The sequence below is a fragment of the Macaca fascicularis genome, chromosome X (assembly GCF_037993035.2).
Source record: "Macaca fascicularis isolate 582-1 chromosome X, T2T-MFA8v1.1".
NCBI lineage: Eukaryota > Metazoa > Chordata > Mammalia > Primates > Cercopithecidae > Macaca > Macaca fascicularis.
In genome coordinates this window covers 152,401,930-152,426,912 of record NC_088395.1, presented here as the reverse complement: position 1 = coordinate 152,426,912, position 24,983 = coordinate 152,401,930, and positions in this window count along the sequence as shown.

Below are 24,983 nucleotides of genomic sequence, written 5' to 3'. Positions count from 1 at the left end.
CCTATCAATATATTATTGGTAAGCCTGAATACTTCCCCGAGTGTAGCCAGGCAATAAAGTAGAAACTTCAGCAATTAATTGGTGATTTTGATAAATAAATTAACGCAAGTGGCTCATTTGTGTCAACATTTCTGCTTTTACTTTGAAAGAAATCGTCACTTTCAGTCTCCACTTTTGTAGACAAGCCTTAGAATAAAAACAATGCATCCTGTTGACATAATAGGAAGAATATCTATATAAGTGAAATGCTTTCTATAACAGCATACTTTTATATCCCTTGCAATAAAATCTTAGGGAAGGAGGAACGATGTGGTTTCTTAGCAACTATTGTGTTAATGCTGTAAAACCATGTTTTATGCAAAACAAAATAAATAAAATCAGGATATCTGTATATATCAATACAAATCAAACCCCACGTTCCGCCAGTGCTCCTAAGCTAAAGCAAATAAAACACACCTCCTCTCAGAAATGTAAACCACCATGCAAATGGTAACTCCGTTTATGCCCCTTTAATCTTGGCTCATGACAGCCTACAGTTATTACACATTTTACCAACCTAAGGAATGATCATTAAGCAGGTATCAGCAATGCTGCTACATATACTAACAATAATGGTAACAAACTTAATAATACCTTAAGAGAAGGACCTAAGGTATGGAAATAGTCAAGTAAACACAGAGTCTAAAGCTACTATTACAAGGTTCCCAACACTGTTGCTATTAGAAGTCAGGGCATTCAAAAGCTTAAATGAATATTTTTCTAAGGTATCTTTGTATAATTGGGGAGGGAGGTACTTACATGACCTGATTACAAGCTCCATGAGGACAGGAACTGTGTTTGCTGTTTTTGCCACTAAATCCCCAGCACTTAGCACACACACAGTGCCTAGTGCATGGTGGGCACTGAGTACATGATGAGTGGATTTGAGAGGAAATTCTTTCCAAAATAAAATTAGAAACTGAATGAGGAAAAGCACAACACAATTCACAGCTGCCTTCAAATCCAAGTGCATAAAATAGCTGTGGAATTAAAGAAAATTTGAATTATCATATAGGCAATACTCCTATTCACTTGCTGTTTTACAGCCTATTCTGCCATTATCTCAAGAGAATTTTATACAGCTCTGAGAGGATCCAGGCAAATGTTATCGTTTCCAATTTACAGGAGCACAGGAAAAGTAGCATCGTGGGCATTTTATTGGGAATGGTAAAACCAAAATTATTTTTACAATTAGTAAGTGTAACCCCACATATCACCTATGTGATCCTGAAAGCATATGTCCTTTATTTGGGACTTTTTCTGTGTGTCCTCCTACTCTTTAAGAACCTAGAAAGTATGTTGTACAAAGACACACCTAGCATCACCTTTTTTCTTATATGCCTTTGTAGTACAGAGTTTAAAGGCAGGATGTTTGATTACATTCATCATGAATAACTCTTTGAGGCAGGCACTTTAATGATGACTGACTCTCCAAAAGCAATGATGGACAGTTGAGTGGAGGAAAGAACAGAGATTATCCCTGGGAATTAATGAAAACCACAAGAGAGAGAATGATAGGAAAAACCGCTGTTATAGGAGAGATCAGGTAAACACATGACAACTACCATATTTGAATCCATCACTGCATCATTTTTAGAATTTTCTGATTTGAAATTTCAATAAGGCTCTTCTGCCTCCGCAACATATTTCTGCTTTCTCTTATTTGCCAAAAAAAGTTTTCCTAAACTTGCGCTCCAGAAATATCCAGGTTAGATTCATCATTTTCTCCTAGCTCCTGAAGGGATGGTACATAAGCGTTATCAGCTCTAGTGCGGTCACTACTAGTAGGTTGAACTAATGCAAGCATTGCAATTCTCTGTAATTATTTTATTCGTTTTACTTTGCATGCTGTGACAGCAGAATGTGCTAGCACTTAACATCTGGGAGTCTCCCTAGCTAGCCCTGCAGACATTAATGATTCCCAATGCAAGCATGTTTTAGGCTCATGTTGGGACCCTTGTTAAAAAATGTTTGTTAGTACATTATTGGACACCATATTACACTCAAAAATACAAATTGCTTCCACTACAAATTCATAAACATTAACTGTCATTTGCCCTCAATACGGCCTATCTAGCCTATTACATCCTTTTAATCAACATTTCCACTCTCCCCAAATGTCTATTTCAGACATCCTCCAAACTACTCAATTAATCAACTCCTCTACCACCTATCCTTCTCCCTCTTGCAGAGAACCTTACTTTTTACTTTACATAGAAGATAAAAGCCACCAGATAGATGTGATATATTCTCTGTTACCAAATTTATTCTCATATCTAATCTATAATCTATTTCTATAACCATTCCCATAAGAGGAGCCACTCCTGTCTATGGACAACATTCATCTATCCTAAGGCCTCATCCTTTTCAGGAACTCCTGCTTATGGTAGTAATTATCCTTCTCTCTTTTGCATATTCAATCACTTTTTCTCACACAGATCCTTCCATTAGATTTAGTCATGCTTAAGTCTCCACTATTAAAAAAAAACACACACACACACAATAAACAATAAAAAAGAAGAGGCTGCGCACAGTGGCTCACACCTGTAATGCCAGCACTTTTGGAGCCTGAGGCAAGAGGATCGCTTGAGCCCAGGAGTTCAAGACCAGCCTGGCTAACATGACGAAACCCCGTCTCTACAAAAACATTCAAAAATTAGCTGAATGTGGTAGTGCACTCCTGTAGCCCCAGCTACTCAGCAGGCTGAGGTGGGAGAATTGCTTGGGCCTGGGGGGTGAAGGTTGCCATGAGTAGAGACTGCGCCACTCCACTCCAGCCTGGATGACAGAGGGAGACCTAGTCCCTCCCCCACCAAAAAATTAAAAATATATCATGTAACCTCACACTCTTTCTGGTTATTTCTATCTCTCCTCCTGTCCTAACCAAATCTCTTCAAAGATTTCTCTGCACTCATGATCTTTCTGCATTTCCTAACCTCTCATTCATTTCTATTTGACTCCCTAAGACTTTCAGCAACATTACAACTAAATTCATGACTTCCATGTTGCTAAAAGCTAACGGGCACTTTGCAGTTCTCATCTTACTTTACTGCAACAACTTTTCATGTCATTGGCCACACCTGTTTTTTGGGAGACACATTCCTTTCTTGGCTAACATGATGCATTATCCTTTTTTCTCCTTCTCTTTTTTTTTTCCCCATTTTTATTTCAAATGAATACTCTTCAACCTGGTCAATAAATACTGGAGTACCTCATGACTTGGTTCTAAGCTCACATATTTCATCATTCCCAGGTGAAGTCACCCACACTCATGGCTTAAATCAACACCTATATACAGATGGTTCCAAGGTTTTCATCTTCCACATAGACCTCTTTTCTAAGTATCAGCTCTGTGTTTCCAATTGTTTACCTGAAATTTCTTCAACATTTCAAAGGCACCTCAGGACCGAAATGTCTAAAATTGAGCTAATAAACTTCCTACCCAAAAGGATTTCATTTTTCCCCCACTGTTTACTCTCTCATTAAGAGCACCACTGTCCATCTTGCTATATAAGCCAGAAATCCAGGAGTTCTCATTGTTGCTTCTACCAACCTCATTCTCATCTCCAATCATCATAATTCTTATGTATTTTACCTACAAATGGGATCCACCCACCTCTCCTCTTACTCACTACTGCTTCATTAGTCAAAGCTGCCACCATAGCTCAACTACATTGTTGCTATAAATTCTTAACTGCATTGCTGGCACCTGTTCTGGTTCCCCTCCAATTCATCTTCTTCCAAAAGCCAGGGTGATCTTTTAAAAAGTGTGGAACATATTACTTCCTTCCTTAAAACTTTGCAATGCTATTAGGTTAAGGATAAACAAAACTTTTTAATACGTTCTTTATGTTCTGACTCCACCCTCTTTGCCACATCAAACTCACCCTTACTCTCGTGCTGTGATTACACTGACATTCTTTTAGTCAACTATGTTTTCTTTCATCACAGAACTGCATGTACTGGCCCATAGGCCTGAGATACCACCTCCTTCCCTTTGTGTAATTATACTTCACACTTCAGATCCGTCACCTCTTCTTCGGGAAATCATCTCCTTATTACAAGATACGTTATTTGTAGTATTTGTCTCAGCTACCATGTTACACTGGATTTTTATGATTATTTGTTTAACAAGTCTTTTTCATCCTCAGACCTATAGTTTCCAAGATGTAACAAAATTTGCTTATCTGGACCACAATTTTATCCCCAGCACTTTAGTTAGTGTTAGACACATAGCACATTTCAATAAATATTTGTTGAATGAACCCTTAAATCAATCAGAATGAAGGAGAATGGCAGGGAAAAAGGAAATAACTAGCCAAAAGATCTCAGTTAAAATAACACAAGTCAAGATATAGAAAAAAAAAAAAAGCCACGTCTTTACTTGAAAAGAGGCAGACAAGAAATTCATTGCTTGACAAGACATTCCCATGGTGAGTAGACACTACGTGTGACATGGCATTAATTACTAGGAAGTTGCAACAATGGATGCCTTCTAATGTGCTAATTCATAAATGTTTCTCATGACCCTTTTACACCTCTGCAGCTTTTGTCATGTTATCATGTCAAAATGATATGATTTGCCAGATGAAATACAGAAGGTCCACTTAATCAGTTCAATTTGAATTTCAGGTAAATAACAGATTTGTTTCAGAGTAAATATGTTCCATGCAATATCTGGGACATACCTATACTAAAAAAGCATTTCTTGTTTATCTGAAATTCAAATGCACCTGGGTGTTCCGTCTTTTTGTTAAACATGGCAATCTTGCCTTGTGTCCATATCTTTTTTTTTTTTTTTTTTTTTTTTTGAGACGGAGTCTGGCTCTGTCACCCAGGCTGGAGTGCAGTGGCATGATCTCGGCTCACTGCAACCTCTGCCTCTCGGATTCAAGCAATTCTCCTGTCTCAGCCTCCCGAGTAGCTGGGATTACAGGCATCTGCCACCATGCCTGGCTAATTTTTGTATTTTTAGTAGAGACAGGATTTCACCATCTCGGCCAGGCTGGTCTCGAACTCCTGACCTCGTGATCCACCTGTCTCAGCCTCCCAAAGTGCTGGGATTACAGGCATGAGTCACCACGCCCCGACACCTTGTGTCCATATCTACAGTTACTCCTCTACTGTCTTACTGTTTTCTTCTCACTGTGGGTGAACTTAGCCTTCTGCTTTTTATTTTCATTTTCCCCCGCTGATAACAGCTTTCACTAAAGTTTACGCTGATAGCTCTTAAGTTGTTATTTCTCTTTTCTTACCACTTATCTAAGGCTCTAACCTCATATACTAACTGTCTGCAGGCCACTCTACCTAGATATCTCATCATTGTTTCAAATCTAAAATATGAAACATGAGGTCATAGGTTTAGCCTCCAAAATGTGTAGTCCAACCAGCCATTGCTGTCACTTAAAGGAACATTATCATTCTCCAGGTCTATCTGGCTTTTTTGCTGAACTTTCATCCGAGTGACTCCTTCCACCTGACTATTATATGCAGGCATTTTCTTAGACCTGCTGATCCGTCTTTCGCGATACTTTAACTTTTCTACATTGCTGCTGTCATCAGTCATCTCCAAGCTTCCCTCATAATGGGCCCCCAAACTAGTTCCTCTTTGGATGCTCTTCTTTTAGGGAGAAATATTTACTTACAATATTCAATCTTGAAACTGAATCAGGATGGGAGGCAGTGTAATGTAAATTGAGGATAACTAAACTTAGCATACAGGATATACATAAAAATATGCAATGCATATGTATGTAGAGAGAAAATAATCATTACTATCATTAACCACTACACAAGAATAACTACAGTGTGAATCGTGTGTTAAATATTAACCACTGTTATGGAAGGCAATGGGAAAATGGAGGTGTATTCTCTCCCATTTGTCTTAGTCTCAACTTTTTCTTTGAAATTTTGATAAGAATCCCTTCTATTTACATCGCTCATGGATGCACACCAATCTACATATATCCATGTGCCAGGGATGACATTTAAACAGGAGAGTTCCTCAGTGTCAATGTCTGAAATTTAAGTACAGAGACCTTTTGCCTCAACTACACAAATGTCAATTGTCTATTATTTTAGCTATTTCTGAGGCAGTAAGTTCAATGCTTTTTAATCCAATGTCTACTAAAACTCTGAAGTGTGGCTCACCTTCAGTGTGTGTGTGTGTTTTTTTTTCTTTTTCTTTTTCTTTTTTTTTTTTCTGAGGCAGAGTCTCATTCTGTCACCCAGGCTGGAGTGCAGTGGTGTAATCTCGGCTCACTGCAGCTTCTGCCTCCCGGGGTCAAGCGATTCTCCGGCCTCAGCCTCTCGAGTGGTTGGGACTACAGGTGCTCACCACCACCCCCAGCTAATTTTTGTATTTTTAGTGGAGACAGGGTTTCACCATGTTGGCCAGGCTGGTCTTGAACTCCTGACCTCAGGTGATCCACCTGCCTCAGCCTCCCAAAATGCTGGGATTACAGGCGTGAGCCACCACAGTCGGCCTTCAGTGTGAATTTAAGTCATCATTACCTTCAACAAACTGTTCATGAATGTTTCATATATTACTTTTGTGATGTAATCGGAGGTTTGTAGACATTAGTGATTTTAAATGGGGAAAACATCTTAGAGAGAAAGTGCAACTTGAAAGCTAATTCACTGTAACACTCAGAAATTATTTGCTCTATATTTATTTCTCGGCTTCTACTGTTGAACCTTTCCTCCATCAAAGGTAACAGAAATGAGGGTGGAAAAAACAAATGACCTTTCTATGGGAAAATGCTGCCTGCCCTACTGTGGGTTTACTGCTTAAATATTTATTGTGCAGTGTAGTTACAATTGGAGTGTCAGTTTTCTTCTTAGTTCTTCCTCCTTTAGTTTAGCTCATTCCAGTTTACCTTATGCCAAGCTTTCCCCATTTCATTTCTCTACATAATAGCTCTGGTGATTCCCTGCTGCGTAGAAAGTCATGGCCAGTGCCTCAGTCAGCCCCATACAGCTGTACATCACAGACGTCATCTTTCTAATCTTCAAGTCCTCTCATCATTTTTTGTTTCTGCTCCTCCTGTCCCTCTCAACAGGGGCAAGTTTATCATGTGATCCAGACCTTTGCTCATGCTACTGCTGCTGGCCACCTCTTCTCAACCTTCACAATTGCCCCCAAGGCTCATGATACAATCATTCTCCTCCATTCATTCTTTAAGGACAATCACAAGCTCAAAATAATCACTTTCATGTTTACATACGATACCCTCCTTTTTAGCCATCTTGCATGTTGTCTCCCTAATCAAATTCACATAGTGTAAGGGACAAGGGTGGCCTTCTACTTCTTTGAGTTCCACTTAAGACAGGTCTTTACAACGTTTGTGATTTTAATTGAATGGGTAAAGAACTAAATGGTATAGTGGAAATACCACTGGCCTTGAATTCCGCAAATCAAGACTGAAGTCTCAGTTCCACTTTTTAATAGAATATGTTCTTCAACACAAGAGATTTTAGTTAGTGGTGCCCATTCCCCTCCCTATAAAAAGGGGATAAACCAGCCATCCTAATTAAGTCATAGCGTTGTTGGTTGTTGTGAAGATAAAATCAGGTAATATTTTTGGAAACCATAAACCTGGGCCTTAAGGGAAATATAATGTTCGGTATTCAGTGTCATTGTGTGTCTATAGCATTTATAGGTCAGAGTCCTAGGGCCATTAAATCACCCTTCTAAGAACATAGAAATAAACGTTTACCCTTTCCTAGCTGTGGGTCAGACTTCATATTTTCTTATATTTTGTAATGGTAATACAAAACCAAGCAACCTACCCATGAATTTATTCTATGTTGGCAATGTGCCTTCTGCATAAATCCGTTTTTTTCTTTCCAAAGGTCAGATGTATTACTGAACATATGCTCTAAGAAAATATTTATGGCGTCAATGTTATTTTGGAATAAGAAGCCATTTAATGGTTCTCAGGACATGTTTCCTATTTTCTACCTCTTGTCAAATTCTTGTGCCTTATTGAACATCAACTGACACATAAAGCATGTTGAGAAATGTGACACGATTTTAAATAATTCAATCAGAACAAACGGCCAAAGCATTTCTAAAAATGCAACATATATAGTTAGTATGTGAAAATCAATGCTCAATAAATAATAATAGAAAATATTTATATAGCACTTACTATATGCCAATCAATGTTCTGAGTGCTTTCCCCAATGAACTGGTAACTACTGTTTTCCATACTTTATAGAAGATGAAACGGAAGCACCGATCATGCAGTTGGTGGGTAGTTCACCAGAACGTAAACCCAGATAGCTGAGCTTTTGAATTTATATACTTAACCACTGTCCTATTTGCCTCAAAGGACAAATCTAATTCTTTTGAAAATTAATATAGTACTTCATTGTATGAATGGATCATAATTTATGTAAGAAATCCCTTATTAATTAACTTTTTGGTCGCTTTACCCTTTTGCCATTATAAACTTTTCAATGAATATCCTACTAAAAACTAATTGCATACATGTTTAAATATTATCTTGGGGTTAATCTTTATGCATTTCAGAATAAAGTATTCCAGAACATTTATGCTTTGAATTATTATTTTCACATGTTAGATCTCATTTAATAGATATGACTTCAGTTCTCTCAAATATCTCAATTTTAGGTACAAAGTACTTGGAATCAGAAAGATAAAAGTGCTCAGAGTCATATTGCTAACATGTGCTACCTGTCAGATTGTAATCTGAGAAGTCTAAAGTTAAACCTCTTACTCTTTTTACTTATATTCCACTGTCTTCCTATAACTAAAGGGCGCGCCTTCTCAGATCGCATGCAATAGACTTGAATGTCAGTTTCCTCTTTGAGTCCTGCTCCACCCAAATGGGGTTCATCCTATCATACATTTCTTCATTCTGTTGTCTATAGAAAATATAAACAAAATCAAAGCCAAGAAACATCGTTTCACTTCATATGCCTAATTCACCACTAAATTTTTTTCAAATTTTGAAAAAATATGATTTAATAAATATTTCGATGTCATAATATAACCATAAAACTACCCTAGACCAATGAGAGTAACAATCTAGGGAGAGTCAGGCACAGTTATTTGTGGCTGTGGTTATTTGTGACATCTTACCATACAAGTTTCAGGTAAGTGCTGTTGAATTAGGAGAGTAATTGAAGGAAATTTTTTTAATGGGTGGGAGAGGTTTGGTTAAAAATTGGTGAATGAAATATATTATTTACCACAACTCCTACAATCCTCAATAAAATGACACTAACAGAAAGAAAAGGGAGTTGGCCAGGCGTGGTGGCTCACACCTGCAATCCCAGCATTTTGGGAGGCCGAGGCAGGCAGATCACCTGAGATTGGGAGTTCAAGATCAGCCTGACCAACATGGAGAAACCCCATCTCTACTAAATACAAAATTAGTCGGGTGTGGTGGTGCATGCCTGTAATCCTACCTACTCGGGAGGCTGAGGCAGGAGAATTGCTTGAACCTGGGAGGCAGAGGTTGCACCATTGCACTCCAGCCTGGGCAACAAGAGCAAAACTCGGTCTCAAAAAAAGAAAGAAAGAAAGAAAGAAAGAAAGAAAAGGAAGGGAAGGAAGGAAGGAAGGAAGGAAGGAAGGAAGGAAGGAAGGAAGGAAGGAAGGAAGGAAGGAAGGAAAGAAAGAGGGAGAGAGGGAGGGAGGGAGGGAGGAAAGAAGGGAGGAAGGAAGAAAAAGGAATGAGGAAATAGAAAACAGCATAGAAGACAGGTTAACAACATGTTAGAAGATGGAAATCCAAAGCCCCTTAGTTAAGTAAGCAGGTCTGAAATGTGTTTACTGAAGTAGTCTGTCACCAAAGTAACCACTAGAACGTCATTATTGTTAGCATTCAGACTCCTGTGTAGTTCCTTCACCTTGACTCTGGGCTGGCCCTGTGATTTTCTTTAATCAATGGAGTGTGACAGAAGTGATCCTGCATCAGTTCTGAAGATCAGTTGAAAATCAGTTCTTTTTATCCCTTCTAGACTGTGAGAACTCTGATATGCATACCCTAGGCAGGTGTTTGGACATTCTTCTCAGAAGAAACTGACCAACATGAAACAAAATAACTACCGGAAATTCAAATAAGGAGAATTGTGAAGGGGATTCTTAAGATGGGGTTAGATGGAAATAAAAATATTTCAATGTACATCAGTCCAGAAAGCTGTAAGAACAGGACAGACAGTTCCAAGAAGAGAAAAAACAAACAAAACATGATAGAATAGTGATCTCCTTGAAGAAAGATTTTACAGTTATACAGGGGAGTTTAAGGAAGAATATATGACTTTATATTAAAGAGTAATCAAGTGAAAAATCAAGGCAATTATCTAGTCTAGGCAAACAAAGCCTCATAGCAGGTAAGATATATGTGTATGACTCTTTTGTGAATAATTTGTATAAAGACACTGACTACTTAATAAACCAAAAATTCTAATAGTGTTTGGATGGTGTGGAAAGGGTAACTGAGAGTATGTGAGGGTGGTGTGGTAGTGGCTAAATCTACACTTTCCATAGTATATAAAACAGCTAATATCTAAAATTGAAAAAAAAAAAAAACCCTTACTGGAAGCGTATGCACATTATTTAGAAATAGGAAAGTAAAATCCAGAAGAACAGGGTTTTGACATGTGAGGAGAGAGATGTTGTCTTTCTTTATGAGCCTTGAAGCCTTTATATAAGTTTTTAACACATACCGCTTTGAATAAGATACACACGATGTTAGAAAAACAAAAATAAAAACAAAGAGAAAGAAAAGTTGAGCTATAAGAAGAAGTAGGAAGTTTTTCTTGCAAAACTGAACGTGTAGACCTAATAATTTTCAAACATCTCCTCTTAAGGCTGTCCAATATAAACAATGAGACCTGAATGCTGATTTCCTCCTACGGCTACACTGGCAATGTCATATGGGCTTCCCGGCTTCAGATATAAAGTAAAACCAACCTGCAGCCAGATAAGCTTATATTCATAATTTATGTCTTCTTATTATTTTTTAATCCCCAAAATGAGGTCTACTTTTTTCCTGGAAATTGGATAAAATCAACCGAATATATTAGAGTAAAAAAATACTTTCATGAAAAAAATAACCTTATGGCAGTTTTATTTGGTGTTTCAGTTTTGCCATTCTGGATATCTAGAGAAAAAAATGCCCAGAAGTTGTTTCCAGGCAACAACCCAAATGCAGCAAGCTGAGGAGCAAATGAACTCAGCAAGTGACAAGATGTAGGCATAAGTATAGGGAGAGATGGTGACTTGTGACTAATTGAAGAACTTTCACAGTGTAGAGGACACATCCAATGTATGGAGATAACAAAAAGACAACTGAGATTTTGGAGACAACTAAAAAATATAAAGTTTAAAATAGAACTGAAACCACAATAAGCGGGACATTAGCTTTCCATTTTTCTATAACGTGAAAAAATAATCATCTGAATCAAGTAAAAGAAGAGAGTAGAAAGAAAAATAAGCCAAGTGAGGTAAAGAGAACATCTGAGTAAAAAAATAAGAAAAGTGGATGAAACATAGCAGTAGGAAAACAACAACCACAACAACAAAAAACCCACAAAGCAGAAATACTCTTCATTGCTTTATACAGCTAGAAATAATCCACTAGTAAATTTCTATCATTATGGTCGACTGTGCTGACACAGAAAACACCTCCTCTGGATTCAAACACAGAAATACTCAATGACATGCATTTGGCTTTTTTAAAAGGATATACCGAAGTCTAAAAGCAAGAAAGGGAAATCTCCAGCAACAAAAATAAAACTGGACCTCAAAGCAAAAGGGTGAGCAGGAGTGATATGAACTTGGAAGAAGCCTCAGGCCTGTGTGTGGCTAAGGAGCTAGAACTGAGATGCCTGAATAAAGTCTATCAAACAATGTCTACTATTAAAAGTGGAACTAAGTGGGAAATGTATTTTCATAGGAAATGTATTCCCAGACACAAAGCAAGCAATCTTCCCTGTCCTACTCTGCCCTACTCCCACCCACAAATCAATTTGGGTGAAAACATTAATGACTGCTATAATGAAACACAAAAATGCACCAACCATTGCATAGCAAAAGGACAAAGGTAAGAATTAGCACAAGACTTGAACTCGGGAATCCTGAAGCAGTTAATGCAGAAGTGCACCAAGAGGAGTAGCCCCACTTTATGGGCATGCGAGGCCTCAACAGGAAAAAAATAAAATAACAATTCTACGTTTATAAAGAAAATGGAAACTTAAGGAAGAAGTAGGAAAAAAAAGCAAAGGAATCTGTTACAACATATTGCTAAATGTAAATAAATATTGACAATGAATAATAGTAATAGCAATGAAAAGTTTGGAAAGGTGAATAACAAGATAAAATGTTAGATTTACATGGAATGAAAAATAGAATTTCAGAGTTTGGATTTAATCTTTCTGAAGGTTTGAGGAGTAAGAAACATTGATTAGCTTTAGAGTTTAAGCACATATATTAAAAATGTTAAGGGTGGCCATTATAGGACCAGAAATAGAACCCTTTACCGAGTAAAGGGTTCTCAGTACCATTTGCTTGGTCTTAACTCTTCCTTGCCCTAATCTATACATCTAGAGGCTTATCTCTAAAGACTGTATCAACTGGGCTTTCTTATCCTCCAGGTTCTTAGTTTGTCTACAGTTCTGTAGTAACTGTTACAGGTCACATCTCCTACTGAATGGGCCCCTCCTACAGTTTTTGCAGTTATTTCACCCTGTAAATGGCTGCCTCATCTTGCCCATCAGACCTGGGGGTAGTAATAGCTTCTTTTTTCCTCTTAGAGTCTGTAGAAAGATGCTCAGGATTATCCATGATGTCTTGTTTTTGTTAACCCTGCCCACATCTTTGTATGCAGTCTTTTAGTTCAACTCTTTTCAATAACCCCTTTGAAGTGTGTCATCTGTGCATTTCTCTGTGTATTGGACCCTTACCAATACAAAGACATAACTTCCAAATCAATATGGAGAAGGAAAAAGTAGAATTGGAAAAAGTAAAGACAACTCCAAATCCTAGAAATCTATGGAAAAGGGAAAAGGAAAAGGAACAAGTGTGCTAAATAGAAACATCAAATAACACAGTGGACATAAAAGAAAATGATATGAGCAATAGGATATACCATTTATGTACATTTTGAATGAACAAAACAATATTATATATTGATTATAGATGTGTATGTACATAAAGAAATTATAAAAGCATGGAATTGAATTATATATGCCAACTTCAAGCTAATGGTTGCTTCAAGGAAGGCATAAAAAGGAGATCTAAAAAGAAAATATTTAAATATATGTAACATGCTTTATTCTATTTTTTTTTTTTTTTTTTTCTGAGATGGAGTCTCACTCTGTCACCCAGGCTGGAGTGCAGTGGCATGATCTCGGCTCACTGCAACCTCTGCCTCCTGGGTTCAAGCAATTCTCCTGCCTCAGCCTTCCAAGTAGCTGGGACTACAGGCACCCACCACCATATCCAGCTAATTTTTGTATTTTTAGTAGACATTGGATTTCACCATATTGGCCAGGCTGCTCTCAAACTCCTGATCTTGTGATCAGCCTGCCTCAGCGTCCCAAAGTGCTGGTATTACAGGCGTGAGCCACTGCACCCACTCTGAAATATTTTAATCTTTAAGAAAACTATTTGAAGTAAATATGCAACATATTAGTACTTTTGCTTATTTTGAGTAGTATACATGGGGGGTTATAAAACTTACTGCAGTGTTCTGTGTGTCTGAACTATTTTATAATAAAACAATCTATTATTCTAAATTAGAACTGTTTGGTTACTACTCAAATCCTGTTGTATCTTGATTTTTTTTCCATTTATGTGACCTACACTCTTGTCTTAGAATGAAGGAAGTCTTAACATGTCACAGTTGTTGGATCAAAGATCTTTCCTCCATGTGTATTAATGAATACTTTTGCTGTACTACCTTTAACATATAAAAGTCATTATCAAGTATCTATTAACATGATTTACAAAACATGAAGAAGACACTGTCTCATCCCTCAAGGGTCCAATAACAGTGAAACTTTAACACCCTTACGTGACATTAATTAAATTAAAAAGTAGTTGCATTAAAGAGGCATTGTAGCCATATCACACTTTAGATTGCTTAAACCATCCATGGATATTTCAAAATAAAGTCATGTGATCATTTAGCATTTTGAGAAAATAATAGCCAGCTCCCAATGACATTGATATATCCTAATAAAATAAGATGGATTCTAATGGCCATCTTTCTGAGAACTAACTATATTATTCACATTTTTCATTTTGTCATATGACACTGTAGATATATGAAAATGTAATTCAAATTTTCTTGCAATCATTATAGGTCTTTCTGCCTCAGACATAATATTCTTTTGTGCTCTAAGAAACAGAATAAATGTAATATATATTGGCATAATGTTACATTGAGAATAGGAAATATTTTAATTCAATATTCTAATGCTTTTCAATTTTCCCTACGTATTTTTATGATAAAAAAAAAAGATAGATCTCTCTGGGACCCATGTCAAGGAAGAATATTCATAAACATGCAGATTATCCAATTTTAATAGAGAACATTTCCTATTAGGGAAGGACTGATTTCACCAAGTTCTGGATTACATGAAGGTCTTTGAGCTCCTTTTCACTACCAAGATCTGCGTGGGGTACTGTCCCTTCACTTGTAATCCAAGTCTTCTTTCAAATAAGAGTAGAATGAGGAAAGAGGAAAAATCTCAATTCAGGCTATATTTGACTTGATAGTGTTATAAACAGGTTTTCTTACAGAGAAAGATAGTAACATAGATCAAATAGAATTTGGGGACTACACATCAAATCATTTTTGATACCATCTTCCCCAAAAGCACAGAGAAAAGGTTAATTACAAAATGCTTATTCTAACACCAAATAGTGAAATGTACTTGTATTTTCAATGATAAGTAGAGGGGAGAGCAGCTGAACACTAATGCATCATCTCCTGTGGGTCAAGGAGCCTTGAATGTGTTATCTCACTTAATACTCAATAATCTTACAGCAATTCTACAGATGGGGAAACTGAGGCCCAGAGAGGTTCAATAATTTTCCTATAATCACATAGCAATTAAGCTGTGGATGCAGAATTCTAGTGCCAACAATTTTGGCTCTAAATTACCAATTGTAATAACAAATGGAATTAGGAATATTGGTTTTAATCCAGAATAAAAAATACAAGTATTTCGTTTACTTACTAGATACCCAACCAGACAGCACTCCGTTCTATGTGATCAACTGCTACATAAAGAAAATCTGACTTTTCTTCCACCTCTTAAAGTAGATTGATCCATCAAGAAGAAAAACTGTCCTCAAGGTGGGTTTTTGCAAAGTGAAAACATATGTTGCAAAATGATATTTCTCATAAAAAATCAAACGTAGAGATTTTCATGGTGTAAAGATATAGTAGTTATGTTGACATGTTTCATTCCTTAATAATTCAATCATATCTGTAGAGTTAAACAAATGCAAGATTTTATATGATGATGGCATGAATCAGAAATGAATATTACAGACCTGAATGAAGGTCAAGAAATTAAGTCCAATAGTTTCAAAGGGTTCTCAGGGACTGTGGAGGCAGGTAGAGTCAGAAATCAATGGCAATGACCTAAACCCTATAACTCTGATTTAACCAGAACAGTTTTGGTTTTATCTGTGTTAAGTAATAAGCTTCTTCATTGAGACATCATTTGAATATATTGTTTCACAATTGAAACAATTTGAAATTTACTTTTCTGATCCAATTGGCTCATTTTTCAGATAAGGAATATGGGTCCGGTTGAGTGAATCCACTTGCTCAAGCCTGCACAACTACTTTGGGCTGAGCTGGAATTTAAAAAATATCCTCCATCATGTCTCATTCTACACCGAAGCTCTCATTACTATAGGTAGCATACAATTAATGGCTACTAATAAATTATAATCTTTTCTATACCGTGAGTATAATTTCTATAGTGTACTATAGTTTGAAGCATTGTGTGTGTGTGTATGTGTGTGTGTGTGTATTACTTGTTCCTCATAGTTTTTTTCTATGAATTGGACAGTGTTAATAGCATTCATATTTACAGATAAAGATGTTGATGCTCAGTGAGTAAGTGACTGACTTAGGGTTAGAACACAGTTTTCTTAATTCTTAGTCCAGTGCACTTTCTTCTACCTCCAACAGTATCTCTGAATGTCTCCCCCAACCTAGATTAAGGAGAAGCATCAGGACTATTTCTTACCAAAAATATGTTGTGCAATATTTATTCTAGAATTGCATTTATTTCTATTAATGTTACTTATAAAGAGCACAGTTACTCATGACTTTGCTGTAAATTCCAGATCTTGCTGGCACTGTAGTAATCTCACAGGTAACATTCCTACTTGTTTGAAGAGATTGGGAAAACAAGAGTTACAAACACTGGCAAACATCAAAGATCTATTATTGCTGATCAATGTGAAAAACACACTTGAATATTCTTTTCAACAAGTTTCAAAACAAAATTTTAGTGAAAAATTTTCAAGCTATTTTTCCATAACATTCATAATAAATGCAGACTAATTCCATCAATTACATGTTTTACCAAAAGTGGCATTGCTACTCACACTTACTATGTCAATGGATGACAAAACAAACAAACAAACAAACAAAAAATGGTCAATGGATGAATAAGGAAATGCAATGGGCTTGTTTTCTTTAAATGGTAATATGCTTTATATATGCCTCTTCAGCTACAAGTGGTAATTACATTTTTAAAGCTATCACAGACTTTAAAGAGTACTGGCAGTTCCCTTAAGGAAAATGTATTTTTAGATTTATTTTAAACAGCTATTTATCACCCAACAAATATAGGTGTGTGTACACACACACACACAAACACAATTTCATTAGGTTTTATCTACCACTTAAACCCTTTCAGTGATAAATAAATGCTGCAATACATGTGAAAAAAGTTATAAACTGTAATTCTCCATATAAATGCAAGAAATCATTATTACATCTTAATCGTGTAAAAACTAAAGTAGAGGTTCCTCTTCAAAGACTTTCCTCCCCATCTAATCAGGAATAAATAGAACCTCCTCTAAGAAGCAAAATGTATTCAAAGACCTGTACTAATATTCTTAAATATCTGCTAGCCGTAATAAAGAAATCAATGTACTTTATGTTCTTAGCTCCCACAATTTAGCCTAAATATTTGCCCTGGCATGCTTATACTGGTCCAAGCAAGCATTAGGTCATAGCCTGTGCCTCTTACTTATTTGAAGGTGTTTTTACCTTTCTCAGCATTCCACAAGTTACTTCCTCCTTCCTTTGCTCTCCTCTGACTTTGATGCTTTTAAAAAGTTCTAAGTTGCTAGCCAATTGGGACAAATACAGAATATGAGGTCCCGTTCCAGCCAATGGAAACCGGACACAGCAGTAGGGTGGATGTGTCAGGTTATAAATGAGCCTGTCTCCTTTGTTCGGTGTAATCTCGTGACAAAACTGCTGGTGAGTGTACCCTTTCTGCAGAAAGTAAAAAAATGGCCTTTTTGAGGAAATTAAATTTATGTTCAAGTGCTATTTCTTTACAGCACTGGGGAACAAGCATTTCTAACAATAGTATCAGCTGCTGCAAGATAGTTTGGGATTACAATCAGTCATAGCTTTCACTTGAAATACTCATCCATTACACCATTTCCTCATGTCTGGACTGTTGAATATCTCACTTTATACCTTCATTATAAACTCACACTAATTTTTGCACTTATATAATTCACTCATTTTCTGCTGAAATTTCATCATCTGGTAGTTAATCTCATTTTAAGATTTACTTGAATCAAAAATGAGGATTCTTCTCTGATTTCTTATCGTATTCCCTCAATTTTGCCTGAAGCGTTTTAAATTCTATAATACAAAGAGACCTTGAAGAGAATTTCCTAAAGCTCCTTTTCTGCCTCATGGGAGGAAGTGACTTGCCTAAGCCAGCATAGTAACAAAACTGTTTTGTTGTTGTTGCTGTTGTTGCTGCTGTTGTTGCTGTTGGTTTTGCTTGAGACGGAGTTTTGCTCTTTCACCCAGGCTGGAGCGCAGTGGTGTGATCTCGACTCACTGCAACTTCCACCTCCCAGGTTCAAGCGATTCCCCTGCCTCAGCCTCCCAAGTAGCTGGGGTTATAGGCACCCGCCACCATGCTCGGCTAATTTTTGTATTTTTAGTAGGACAAGGTTTCACCATGTTGGCCAGGCTGGTCTGGATCTCCTGACCTAAGGTGATCCACTCATGGCTACCTTCCAAACTGCTGGGATTACAGGCGTGAGCCATCGTGCTCAGCCACAAAACTGGTTTTTGACCCTTGTCTTCCAATTGCGAATCAAGTTTTCTTTTATAACACCAAGCACAAATAACCTAAAATCGTTACTTTCCTGGGGGAATAACTCTTCAAATAAAAATGGAAAAAAAAGTCTGTGCTTCATTGATCTCTCTGGTTTATTTTCTGAGAGTACAGTCACCTATAATGCAAAGACACTTTTCCTATTACTGTCAACACCACCACACTATTATGTTGCTACAACATATAGCGGCCATAACATATTCCATTATATCAGCAGATTTTATATAATAAGAAACACAAACTCATGGCTCTTCTGCTCTCCCATTTAATTATGAATGCACTAAAATAGCAATACCAATATTATGAAGTTTCCCCAAAGGGCTACTTCAGTTATTATTTTTAGACATATATAGGCTTAAAGTATTTCCCAAAACATATTCAAAAATAAAATTACAAAAAGGGAACTTGGGAAGACAATTCCACATGAAATCCCATTGAAGTTATGACAAAGGATTCGCGAAACTATGAATTCATTTTAACACATTATGTTTAAAAAGATAAAGTGTACTTAATGGTTTTATTCTGTATAACATATAACCATAAAGTATCCAGAGAATGTTCTTAGTGAATTTGGTTTATGTCCTTCTTAAAGAAAATTACGAAGAATAGTAAATGGAAACTCACTACCCGCCACCCCCGCCCCACCCTTGAGCAGGAGACCCATTTTTTTCCATACATGGTAATAAAATGCACCTGGAACTATACAATTTTCTAAAGGTCATAAGAGGGAGAGGGAATCTGAACCACCATTTGCAATCTTAATCAGGATCTTTAGCATTCTCACTGCAAGCCTGTCAGAAATGTGAAGGGGGAAAACATCGAAGTGTTAGTCTACACAACTGAAAACTACACATTTCTAACAAGAGTTCAGGTGATGCTGATGTTTCTGGTCCATGGACCACACTTTGCACAGCAAAAATTAATACATTAAGTGCCAGGCACGGTGGCTCACACCTGTAATCCCAGCACTTTGGGAGGCCAAGGAGGGTGGATCACCTGAGGTCAAGCGTTCGAGAGCAGCCTGCCCAACATGGAGAAACCCTGTCTCTACTTAAAATACAAAATTAGCCGGGCGTGGTGGCGCATGCCGGTAATCCCAGCTACTCGGGAGGCTGAGGCAGGAGAATTGCTTGAACTTGGGAGGTGGAGGTTGCAAGGACTCAAGATCACGCCATTGCACTCCAGCCTGGGCAACAAGAGCAAAACTCTGTCTAAAAAAATTAAAATAAAAAATAAATTAATACAATAATATTTTACCAAGGTCATTAGCTAGTAAGAAAAAAAGAAAAGAAAGATAGGAAGACCTAGTCTTCTCAAAAGCTCCTAACCAGGGTGTCTCAGCGTTCTCTTCCAAACTGCTTCTCTTTTAAGAATGCAATGCCAGCCGGGCACGGTGGCTCACGCCTGTAATCCCAGCACTTTGGGAGGCCGAGGCGGAGGGATCACAACATCAGGAGAGCGAGACCATCCTGGCTAACACGGTGAAAACCCGTCTCTTCTAAAAATACAAAAAATTAGCCAGGCGTGGTGGCGGGCACCTGTAGTTTCAGCTACTCGGGAGGCTGAGGCAGGAGAATGGCATGAACCCGGGAGGCGGAGCTGGCAGTGGAGCTGGCAGTGAGCCGAGATGGCGCCACTGCACTCTAGCCTGGGCGACAGAGCAAGACTCTATCTCAAAAAAAAAAAAAAAAAAAAAGAAAGAAAGAAAGAAAGAAAGAAAGAAAGAAAGAAAGAAAGCAATGCCATATGTACAAATTTTACATGGAATAGGGACTGGCTCATGAAGTCGTGCATGAATGAAATCAAACAATGGTATACATTCATATTATGTTACATGTGATGTGATGTATAAAGCTAAGCACAGAGTCATAACTCTGGTTCTTTAGTGTTTAAACCTATTTTATGGTGTATGGTTTTATGCAAACAAAAGTGATGCATGAAACCATGTTATAGGAAATAGAAAGAAATTATTTAGGTAGACAGTTAAAGTAAAGTGAGTCCCCAGCAGAAAACTTTCCTTTTAACAAAAAGCAACTCAAAAACAGCTCCCTTTTTAACCTCATGCAGTTCAAAGAAATCACTTCTAACAACAAACTGCCTGAAAGAGCAGGCAGAGATAAGACAGCTCCACACAGAAGTGGGGGTGGGGGGAGTCTCCTGGGTAATCACCCAACTTCACATTTATACAATGGGCCCAGTAAAACAGTGGGCCTTAATAAGCACATTCCTTTCCCTTTAGGCCACTAAGATAGGGAAACTAAAAGCAGACCTGGGGGGCGGGGGGACGCCTGCAGCTACAAGAAGATGTGTGGGAACAGACACAGAAACTCTCCCTCTCAGATAAGCTAGACAAAGAAACACAGACTAAAAGTCAGCCTACGTGGTCCAGGAATGGAGTGAGAGCTGATTAAAAACCCTGCTCTATACAGATAGCACACCTGGTCCCAGCTGAAGCGTGGTGCCCTAGGAGGATAAGACCTCTCCTCACTAACCCCCTCCTCACTAAGCCCCTCTTCACTAGCTCATTTATAAAAACCCTGACATTTTTACTACTACTTGGCAACCTGCTTGGGACCCCTCTGTGTGATGGAGAGCTGTTCTTTCCTTTAGCCTATATAAACTGCTGCTCCAAACTCACTTCGTGTGTGTGTCCATGACCTCGATCTCCTTGGCCGTGGGACCAAGAACCTTCGTACTTACCCCAGACAATGAGGCTGCTTCAATAATAACCTAAAAAGGCCAAATTTATATCACATTCATTTCTGTCTGAATGGACAGCCCATCAACTATAATAGAAAATTATCTACTTATATACCATCATACCCTCCTAATTCAAACAATGTGATACCAGAAAGCCCTCTGCATTAGAGAATTAAATAAAAGATATGCCATTTTTTAAAGCCTCAATAGAAAAGTCTGGTGAGAGTAAGACAATGTCATTTCTTTTTTTTTTTTGAGACAGATTTTCACAGTGGCACAATCTCAGCTCCCAAGTTAAATCAATTCTCGTGCCTCAGCCTCCCCAGTAACGGAGGTTACAGGCGTGTGCCACCACGCCTGGCTAATTTTTGGTATTTTAGTAGTCACAGAGTTTCACCATGTTTCCCAGGCAGGTCTCGAACTCCCATGCTCAGGCAATCCTCCTGCCTCAGTCTCCCAAAGTCCTAGGATTACAGGCGTGAGCCACCTCATCCAGCTGCCAATGTGATTTCTTCAAGCAGCCATTTTAAAACAATGTACCAAGCAACAGAATGACAACATAAAACTGAAACACAAACGATGACAATGATCTTGCACCCAGAATATGTAAATAATACCTGCAAATTAATAACTAAAAAACAAACAACTTAACAGAAAAATGAACAAAAGTCTTGAGAAAACCAAAGAGGATATCCAAATGACCAAAAACATCAAAAGTTTCCCAACCTTATCAGCAATCAGGTGAATAAAAATTAAAACCAAAAGGAAATGTTATTACAAACCCATAGGAATCACTCAAAATTTTAAAATCTGACAATTTCAAGTGCTATAAAATGTGTAAAGCAAAGGAAAACCTCATAAAAAGCTATTGGGAATGCTAGTTGTTACAACCACATTGGAAAATGGGTGTTATCCACTAAAGTTGAAAATATGACCAAGCAATTCTACCCTGAAGTATGACCCCAACAAAAAAATGCATCAATATTTGCACAAAGACATGTTCAAGTATTTTCAAAGCAACACTGTTCATAATACCCCAAAACTGAAAAGTAAATTTTATGTCCATCATTACTACAATGGACATCTATATTATAGTTTAGCCATACAATGTAACACTCCACAACAATGAAAATTAATGAATTACTGCTTCGTAAAACTATGTGGAAGAGTCCGAAAACATAACACTGCATGAAAGAAAGTCAGGACCAAAATAAGATAAATTGTTTGATTCTACAGATATGAAGTTCAAAGGTAAGAAACACAAGTCATGCAAATATTTTTGTGGGGGGGAGGAAAGAGGAGATGGAATCAGGAGGGGATATAAGAGGTTTCTGAGGTGCCAGCAATATTCTATATCTCGACCTGAGCATGTTTACATATATGTGATCACACTGTAATAATTCATGGAGTTGTACATTAACGATTTGTGGATTTTTCTGTATGTAGTTTATATTTCAATGAATAATTTAAAACAAAGAAAGTCAACAAATACTTATTGAGCACTTACTTGTGTGGTAGGAATTGAACAGCAAAGTGGAAATTATTCCTGCTTTTATGAGCTTTAAAGTGTAGAGAAGGCATGCATGAAATAAGGAAGCAGCTAAATAAACATACCATTATAAACCAATTAAGTGTTATAATACATAAGGACAGGGTGCAATGAGAGAAATGATAATAAATGAAAAAAATTACCTTTCATAAATCCAGGGCAGCATCTCAGTGCTGTTGAAATATCACAAACGAGGCAGTGGTTGAACTACAAATAAACAGTATGTTGGAAGCTACTTTATGAAGACCTGCTATGTTCCACCTCCTTCAGAAATCAGACCACTTGTTAGGGAAAATATGATGAGGAAGCTCTAACGTGTACAAGCAGCCCCTTCTTATTACCACTGGGCAAGGTTTCTTAAAATGAGATCTATACCTACTCTTCTCAAACTTTAAAGTGCATCTGAATCACTGTGGGATCTTATCAAAATACAGATTTTGATACCATAGATATTGGGTGGGGCCTAAGGTACTGCATTTCTAACAATCACACAATGATGCCCACAGTGCTGGTCTGTAGACCATACTGTGAGAAAAGATGGTCCATATGGCACCAAGCCAGCTGATTAATTTAGCCAAGCAACTACTTACTTCAATGGGAAATATCAAAACCCCTAAGGAATCACTTCCCTGAATCGATAGCTTGTTTGAAGTTTAATTTCAGTTTTAACATTGAAATCTTTAATACTCATGTTTATTTGTTCACTTATTTGTATATCTGCCTTATTAAAAAATATTTGAGGAAAATTCCAATCAGTTAAAATGACTCAGGAGAACATCATAAAAGCATTTAAATTTTTTCTTTAAAAAATATACTATATTCTGCTCAACATCACTAATTACCGGAGAAATGCAAATCAAAACCATAAGGAAATATCATCTCATGCCAGTCTGAATGGCTACTATTAAAAGTCAAAAAATAATAGATATTGGCAAGGTTGCAGAGAAAAAGCAACACTTGTACATTATTGGTAGGAGTGTAAATTAGTTCAACCATTGTGGAAAACAGTATGGCAATTCCACAAAGAGCTATAAACAGAACTACCACTCAACCCAGCAATCCCATCACTGAGTATATACCCAAAGGAATATAAAATTTTCCATCACCAAGACAAATGCATGTATATGTTCATTGCAGCACTATTCACAATAGCAAAGACATGGAATGAAACCAGGTGCCCATCAAGGGTGGATTGGATAAATAAAATATGGTACATATACACCATGGAATACTACACAGCCTTAAAAGAAGAACATGGGTGCAGCTGGAGACCATTATCCTAAGTAAATCAATGCAGAAACAGAAAACTAAATACTACATGCTCTCACTTATAAGTAGGAGTTAAACACTGGGTATTCAGGGACATTAAGATAGAAACAATAAACACCGGAAACTACTTGAGGGAGGAGGGAGGGAAGGGGTCAAGGGTTGAAAAATTAACATGTTTACTACAGTCACACCTGGGTTATGGGATCATTTGCATCCCAAACCTCAGCATCATGAAATATATCCATATAATAAACCTGCACATGTACCCCTGAATCTAATACCCCTGAATCCAAAAAATACAAGAAATATTGATACAGACTATTAAAATTATCATGTAGCTATGAAGCTATTATCAATTTAAAACAATTATATTTGTCTGTCATTAAAGGTAGCCCTAAGACCTGGAGATTTGGGGGACAGAAAACGGCATGTGGAGTCAGAAAACTTGAGTTAGAGTTCCTCTCTGACAAGTACTAGTTGGGATCATGATGACACAATAAAACCCTTGATTCTCAGTTCTTTTAAGAAAAATTAATATTTGCCAGATGCCTGCCTACTGCACTTTACAAATAAACTTATTTCTGCTTTTTAAATTGAGGTTTATTTGATATATAATGAATTACACATATACAGAGTGTAAAATTTAATGAGATTTGACATGTGTACATCTATAAAACCATTGCCTATGATTGATCCACATAATGAACATAATCATCATTACCCCAAAGTTTCCATAAGTCCTTTTGTAATCTCTCTCTCCCACCCCTGCCTACCTCTACTTCCAGCCCCTAGGCAAACACTTATTTGCTTTCTCTCATGATACAGTATTTGTATTTTTAAAGTTTTATATAAATGTAATCATAAAGTAGGTACTTTCTTATCTGGCTTCTCTCACTCAACATAATTATGTTTTGATTTACCCATGTTATTGCATCCATCAACAGTTCATTTCTTTATATGGCTGAGTAGAATTCTATTGTATGAATGCATCAAAATATTTGTTCATCTCTATTTTAGTTCCAACTGCTAGAATAGATAGACCAAG